The following is a 6,000-nucleotide window of genomic DNA, read 5'->3' as shown; positions in this document are numbered from 1 at the left end:
CACATATTACCACTACATAGTGACCGAATAATACCCCTACAAGGAACAAATACCACCGTACCGTGACATACCATCCTATAGTGACCAAATAATACCCCATACAAGGAACAAATATTGCCACACCATAACCAGATCACATATTGCTACCACATAATCACCAAATACTACCCTGTTATGATTGGGTCACCGAGGAGGAGAGCAAGACCAAGCAAGCCACCAGAAAACCAGAGAGGTTGGTAACTAAGCGGATTGCAGACCCCTGATCCTATCCACACAACTAGCTGTAGCGTGCCTACGATGATCCTAGACGCCTCGGCACAGCCAGAGAACTAACTAAGCCTAAAGCAAGAAAGGGGAAATCTAAACTGCCCCAGAGCAGACCCCAAAGGAATAGATAGCCCCCAAACATATATTGTCAGTGAGACAAGCTGAAAACACAAACGCAGGCAGGAAAATAGATTGAGCAAACGATGGGCCCCACACTGACTAGACAGGATAGGAAAGGAAAGACACTGTCTGCAATCATGCAAAAACCCTGCAAAAAAGTCCAACACGTCTGATAGAAAACTACTGAAGTCGCACGAGTTCACCCACTATATCAGCACTCTGGTAGAGCAAAAAGAGGCCAATCTAATAATGGACCAAAACAAACTGGCACAAGTAGTAACATATAAATAAACTGGAGAAGTGGGCAGCAACTAACAGAATGGTTTTTAACAGGGAGAAATGCAAAGTACTACATCTGGGCAATAAAAATGAAAAAAGCATATACAGAATGGGAGGAATAGGGCTAAGTGACAGCACATGTGAAAAAGACTTGGGTATACTAATAGATCACAGACTGAATATGAGTCAACAGTGTGATGCAGCAGCAAAAAAGGCAAATGCAATTCTAGGATGTATTAACAGAAGCATACAGTCTAGATCACGTGAAGTCATTATTTCCCTCTACTCCTCTTTGGTCAGACCTCATCTGGAATATTGTGTCCAGTTATGGGCACCACATTTTAAAAAAGACATCAACAAACTGGAGCAAGTTCAGAAAAGAGCGACCAGAAAGATGACCGGTCTGCAAACCCTGTCTTATGAGGAAAGGTTGCAGGATTTGGGAATGTTTAGTTTGCAAAAGAGAAGACTGAGAGGAGACTTAATAGCTGTCTACAAATATCTAAAGGGCTGTCACATTGTAGAAGGATCAACTTTATTCTCATTTGCACAAGGAAAGACTAGAAGCAATGGGATGAAACTGAATGGGAGGAGACACAGATTAGATATTAGAAAAAACTTTTTGACAGTTAGAGTGATCAATGAGTGGAACAGGCTGCCACGAGAAGTGGTGAGTTCTCCTTCAATGGAAGTCTTCAAACAGAGGCTGGACAGACATCTGACCGGGATGATTTAGCGAATCCTGCTTTGAGCAGGGGGTTGGACCAGATGGCCTAAGAGGTCCCTTCCAACTCTACGATTCTATGATTCTATGATTCTATATGGATGGTGATTCACCACAGCCCCAGCCGGAGCTGGCTAACCCACAAAAAACTGAAATAGACAAAACCAGATTAAATGTGAACAATAGCAAAAGAACACTTTGCTGAGCATGCAGAGACAGAGCTTGAAACTAAGACCTCAGGAGGCAGGAAAAAATCACCAGCAGGGATAGAGGGAGTCGGCTGTCTTAAATCCAGTCTGAAACCCCAGATCTCCAATCGTCATCATCATTATCAGGTGGCTAGCCTCTGTTAATCAGATCAGCTCTATTACCTCCAGTAACCACCAGAGGGAACCCAGAAAGAGAACTCGCAACCCCTCTGTCAATATGACAAGCTCCACTACCTTCAGTAGTAACCAGAGGTAGGCCAGGAAACAAATTCACAACACTACCCCATACAAAGAACAAATACTGCCAGAGCATGACCAGACCACACTTAGTGACCGAATACTAAAAGCTGATCATCAATAAAAAAACCCAGAATACTAATATTACCATTAATGATAATATACACAGGAGTTCTGTGCATAGTATGCAATGTATTGTGTAAGTGTACAAGTAATACAGTGATCACCAGTAACATTATACACAGGAGCTGTGTATATAGCATCAGTGCACAGATTATACAGGGATCAACAGTGACAATACACACAGGAGCTCTGTACATAGAGTCAGTGTACAGGTAATACAGTGATCACCAGTGACATTATAAACAGGAATCAGTTTAAAGATAATACAGTGTTCACCTGTGACATTATACACAGGAGTTCTGTATATAGTGTCAGTGTACAGGTAATACAGAGATCACCGGTGACATAATACACAGGAGCTCGGTATATAGTGTATTATGAACAGGTAATACACTGACTCACTGGTAAAATCTCAAATTGTAGACTTTCATCTTCGCTTTTCTTTTTCATTTTTTAAAGATCGCCATCACTTTTTCCAGCCAAGATTCACCTCTGCAGAAAATAACACACAATTATCTAGCGCACCCATTCCGTAGCACATTCCTCACTTTGTACCCAGCTTCTATACTACACAGCTGAATACATACGTGCACCCACTGTTAGTATTTAACTAGTTATTATGCAACCCATCATTCCAAATATAAATTGTAATCCACTACTCTGCCCCAAGTTACTATGAATAGCCACTTTCATCACCCAATAAATATATAAATTAATTAGCACATGTATTTTGTCTCCAATTTAAAACCAGTCACCCTCCTGCATTGTCAACACCCCCACTCTGTATCTCCCCTTCCACCGATTCAATAAATTTACATGTCCCTCTCCTCCCCAATTCATATGACATGTCCTCTCTCTCTCCCACCCCGACCCTCTATTCATTATCAACTACTCTCTGCCAACCTCAATACACTATCTATAGGTGTGCCTCACCTTCAATACAGCATCATTTGCTCATCCTCATCCTCAATTTTTCCTAATTTGCTGCCACCACTCCCAATTCATCATCATCTGCTGTCCCCAACCCTTCACGCTAAATTCATCATCATTTGCACTCCTTCACCCTCAATGTATCATTATTTTCTGCCCCCATGCCTGATTCATCATCATTGCTCTCCCCCACCCTCAATTCATCATCATTTACTGACCACATCTCCCAATTTCAATACATTATAATTTATTCCCCCCACCATCAAGTCATAAATATTTGATCTCCCTGACTCATCACATTCAAGTCATCATTAGGTGTTCCCCACCTAGGCTATTAATATCAGCCCACAGCAGTCCGCATAGCCCGCAGCTGTCAGCTGACTGCATAACCTTTGCTGGTTATTACAGTGTCATGCAAAAGTTTAGGCACCCCTGGTCAAAATTACTGTTATTGTGAACAGTTAAGCAAGTTGAAGATAAAATGATATCTAAAAGGCCTAAAGTTAAAGATGACACATTTGTTTTGTATTTTAGGCTAAAAAGTAATACACATTGTCATTTTTTCACATTTTAAAAATTACAAAAAGAAAAATGGTCCGATGCTAAAGTTTGGGCACCTTTGGAGATTTGTGTGCTCAGATAACTTTGACCAAGGTTTCAGACCTTAATTAGCCTGTAAGGGATATGGCTTGTTCACCCTCAATGTTAGGAAAGGCCAGCCGATGCAGATTCCACAGGTTTAGAAACACATAGCCTCCTCTAACCTTGAGCGAAAAAACAGCCACCATGGGTTCTTTTAAGCAGCTGCCTAGCACTCTGGAAATGAAAATGGTGGAGGCCCACAAAGCAGGAGAAGGCTATAAGAAGATAGCAAAGCGTTTTCAAGTTGTCCTTTCCTCAGTTCAATATGTAATTCAGAAATAGCAGTTTACAGGAACAGTGGAGGTCAAGATTAGGTCTGGAAGGTCAAGCAAAATTTCCAAGAGAGCTGCTTGTAGCATTGCTAGAAAGGCATATCAGAACCCCCACTTGACTGCAAAAGACCTTCAGAAAGATTTAGCAGATTCTGGAGTTGTGGTAATTGTTCTACTGTTCAGAGACACCTTATCAAATATGGCCTTCATGGAAGAGTCATCAGAAGAAAACCTCTCCTGCACCCTCACCATAAAATTCAGCATCAGAGGTATGCAAAAGAACATCTAAACAAGCCCAATGCATTTTAGAAACAAGTCCTGTGAATCATTGAAGTTAAAATAAAACTCTTTGGTCGCAATGATCAAAGGTATGTGCAGAGAAAAAATTGCATAGAATTTCAGGAAAAGAGCATCTCTCCAACCATTAAGCATGGGGATGGATCAATCATGCTTTGGAGTTGCGTTGCAGACAATGGCACAGGGAACATTTCACAGGTAGAGGGAAGAATGGAGTCAATGAAATTTCAACAAATTCTTGATGCAAACATAACACTATGTGTAAAAAAGCTGAATTTGAAAACAGGATGGCTTCTACAAATGGATAATGAACACACACACATCAAAATCCACAATAGACTACCTCAAAAGGCGATAGCTAGAGGTTTTTCAATGGCCCTCACAGTCCCCCGATTTGATCATCATTGAAAATCTGTGACTAGTCCTCAAAATAGCCATGCATGCAAGACGACCCAGGAATCTCATAGAAATGGAAGAATTTTCCAAGGAAGAATGGATGAAAATCCATCAAACAAGAATTGAAAGACTCTTGGCTGGCTACTAAAAGCGTTTACAAGCTGTGATATTTTAAAAGGGAGTGCTACTAGGTACTAACTATGCAGGGTGCCCAAACTTTAGCATTGGCCTATTTTCCTTATTGTAATTTTTAAAATGTAAAAAATGACAATATATAATTTTTTTGGCCTAAAATACAGAGAAAATGTGTCATCTTTAACTTTAGCCCTTTTAGAGATCATTCCATCTTCAACTTGCTTAACTGGTCACAATAACAGTAATTTTGACCAGGGGTGCCCAAACTTTTAAATGCCACTGTAAATACTAGCTGAAGAGCCCGGCGTTGCCTGGGCATAGTAATCAACTGTGGTTAGTTATAACAAATTATAATGATTATATTGCACATAAAAACATTTCCCATCATATATTCAACACTACAGATTTGCAACACAAATTAACTAAATGATTACCCAAGTATTGTTAGTATTTTATTTTCAACTCATTCAAGAGCCTTTTGATAAACAACATGTGTATCTGTGTATCTAACCCTATCCTGTGTGAAAACGTCTGCTGAGCTGTGTATATAATCCTATCATGTTTTACTGACTGCTCAGCCGTGTATTTAATCCTATCCTGTGTGATACTGACTGCTGACCTGTGTATCTAATCCTATCCTGTGAGATACCGCCTGCTGAGCCATGTATCTAACCCCATCCTGTGTGATACTGACTGCTCAGCCATGTATCAAATCCTGTCCTGTGTGATACTGACTGCTGAGCCGTGTATCTAATCCTATTCTGTGTGATACTGTCTGCTGAGCCGTGTATCTAATACTATTCTGTGTGATATTGTGTGCTGAGCTGTGTATCTAATCCTTCAAGCAAAAAAGGAAGCACACTGTAGCGCCAAACCATGCAAACATGAAAAATGAATAATGAATTGCATTACTGCATTAGAAGTATGAAAAATTGAGAAAGTTTAGCGCATAAAATGGCCAAGTTATGTGTACCATGTGTTCATTTTTCATGTTTGCATGGTTTGGCGCTACAGTGTGCTTCCTTTTTTGTTTGAGTGTATATGAGTTGGTGACTCTAGGTTAAGCACCTGTTCACACTATGCTTATGCTTGGATGTGACGGTCAGTTTTTGAAATTTGTATTCATTTACCTTCTGACTGAGCACTCCACCTGTTAGCTGCAGGTGTTTTTAATCAAACCAGGGCCATTTCCCCTCCACAGACATATAGACTTCAGTCCTAACAGAGGATTTTTCATAGGTTCCCATTCAGATGGAGACTACAGTCTTAGTGAGGATTGGCATAGAACAGGGAACAGGAAAACGAGAAATACCTTAACGTTGGCTTCCAGGTACACATAACTTGGCCATTTTATGCACTAAACTTTCTC

At 40.4% G+C, this 6,000-nt stretch overlaps 1 long non-coding RNA gene across 1 annotated transcript in view; it reads left to right on the top strand.

The window, feature by feature from the left end:
• The first annotated feature begins 5,877 nt into the window (after window positions 1-5,877).
• LOC141083972 (uncharacterized) overlaps window positions 5,878-6,000 on the top strand; it is a 39,519-nt gene continuing 39,396 nt past the window's right edge. Inside the window, exon 1 of the long non-coding RNA XR_012230877.1 lies at window positions 5,878-5,961. This is a non-coding gene — a long non-coding RNA (uncharacterized lncRNA). The remainder of the gene's footprint in view (window positions 5,962-6,000) is intronic.

Source organism: Dendrobates tinctorius, unplaced genomic scaffold, assembly GCF_039654945.1.
Source record: "Dendrobates tinctorius isolate UK_male_01 unplaced genomic scaffold, ASM3965494v1 ptg000022l, whole genome shotgun sequence".
In the NCBI taxonomy this organism is placed as follows: Eukaryota; Metazoa; Chordata; class Amphibia; order Anura; family Dendrobatidae; genus Dendrobates; species Dendrobates tinctorius.
The sequence above is the reverse complement of the archived record's forward strand: the minus strand, read 5'-3'. Positions and strand labels throughout refer to the sequence as shown.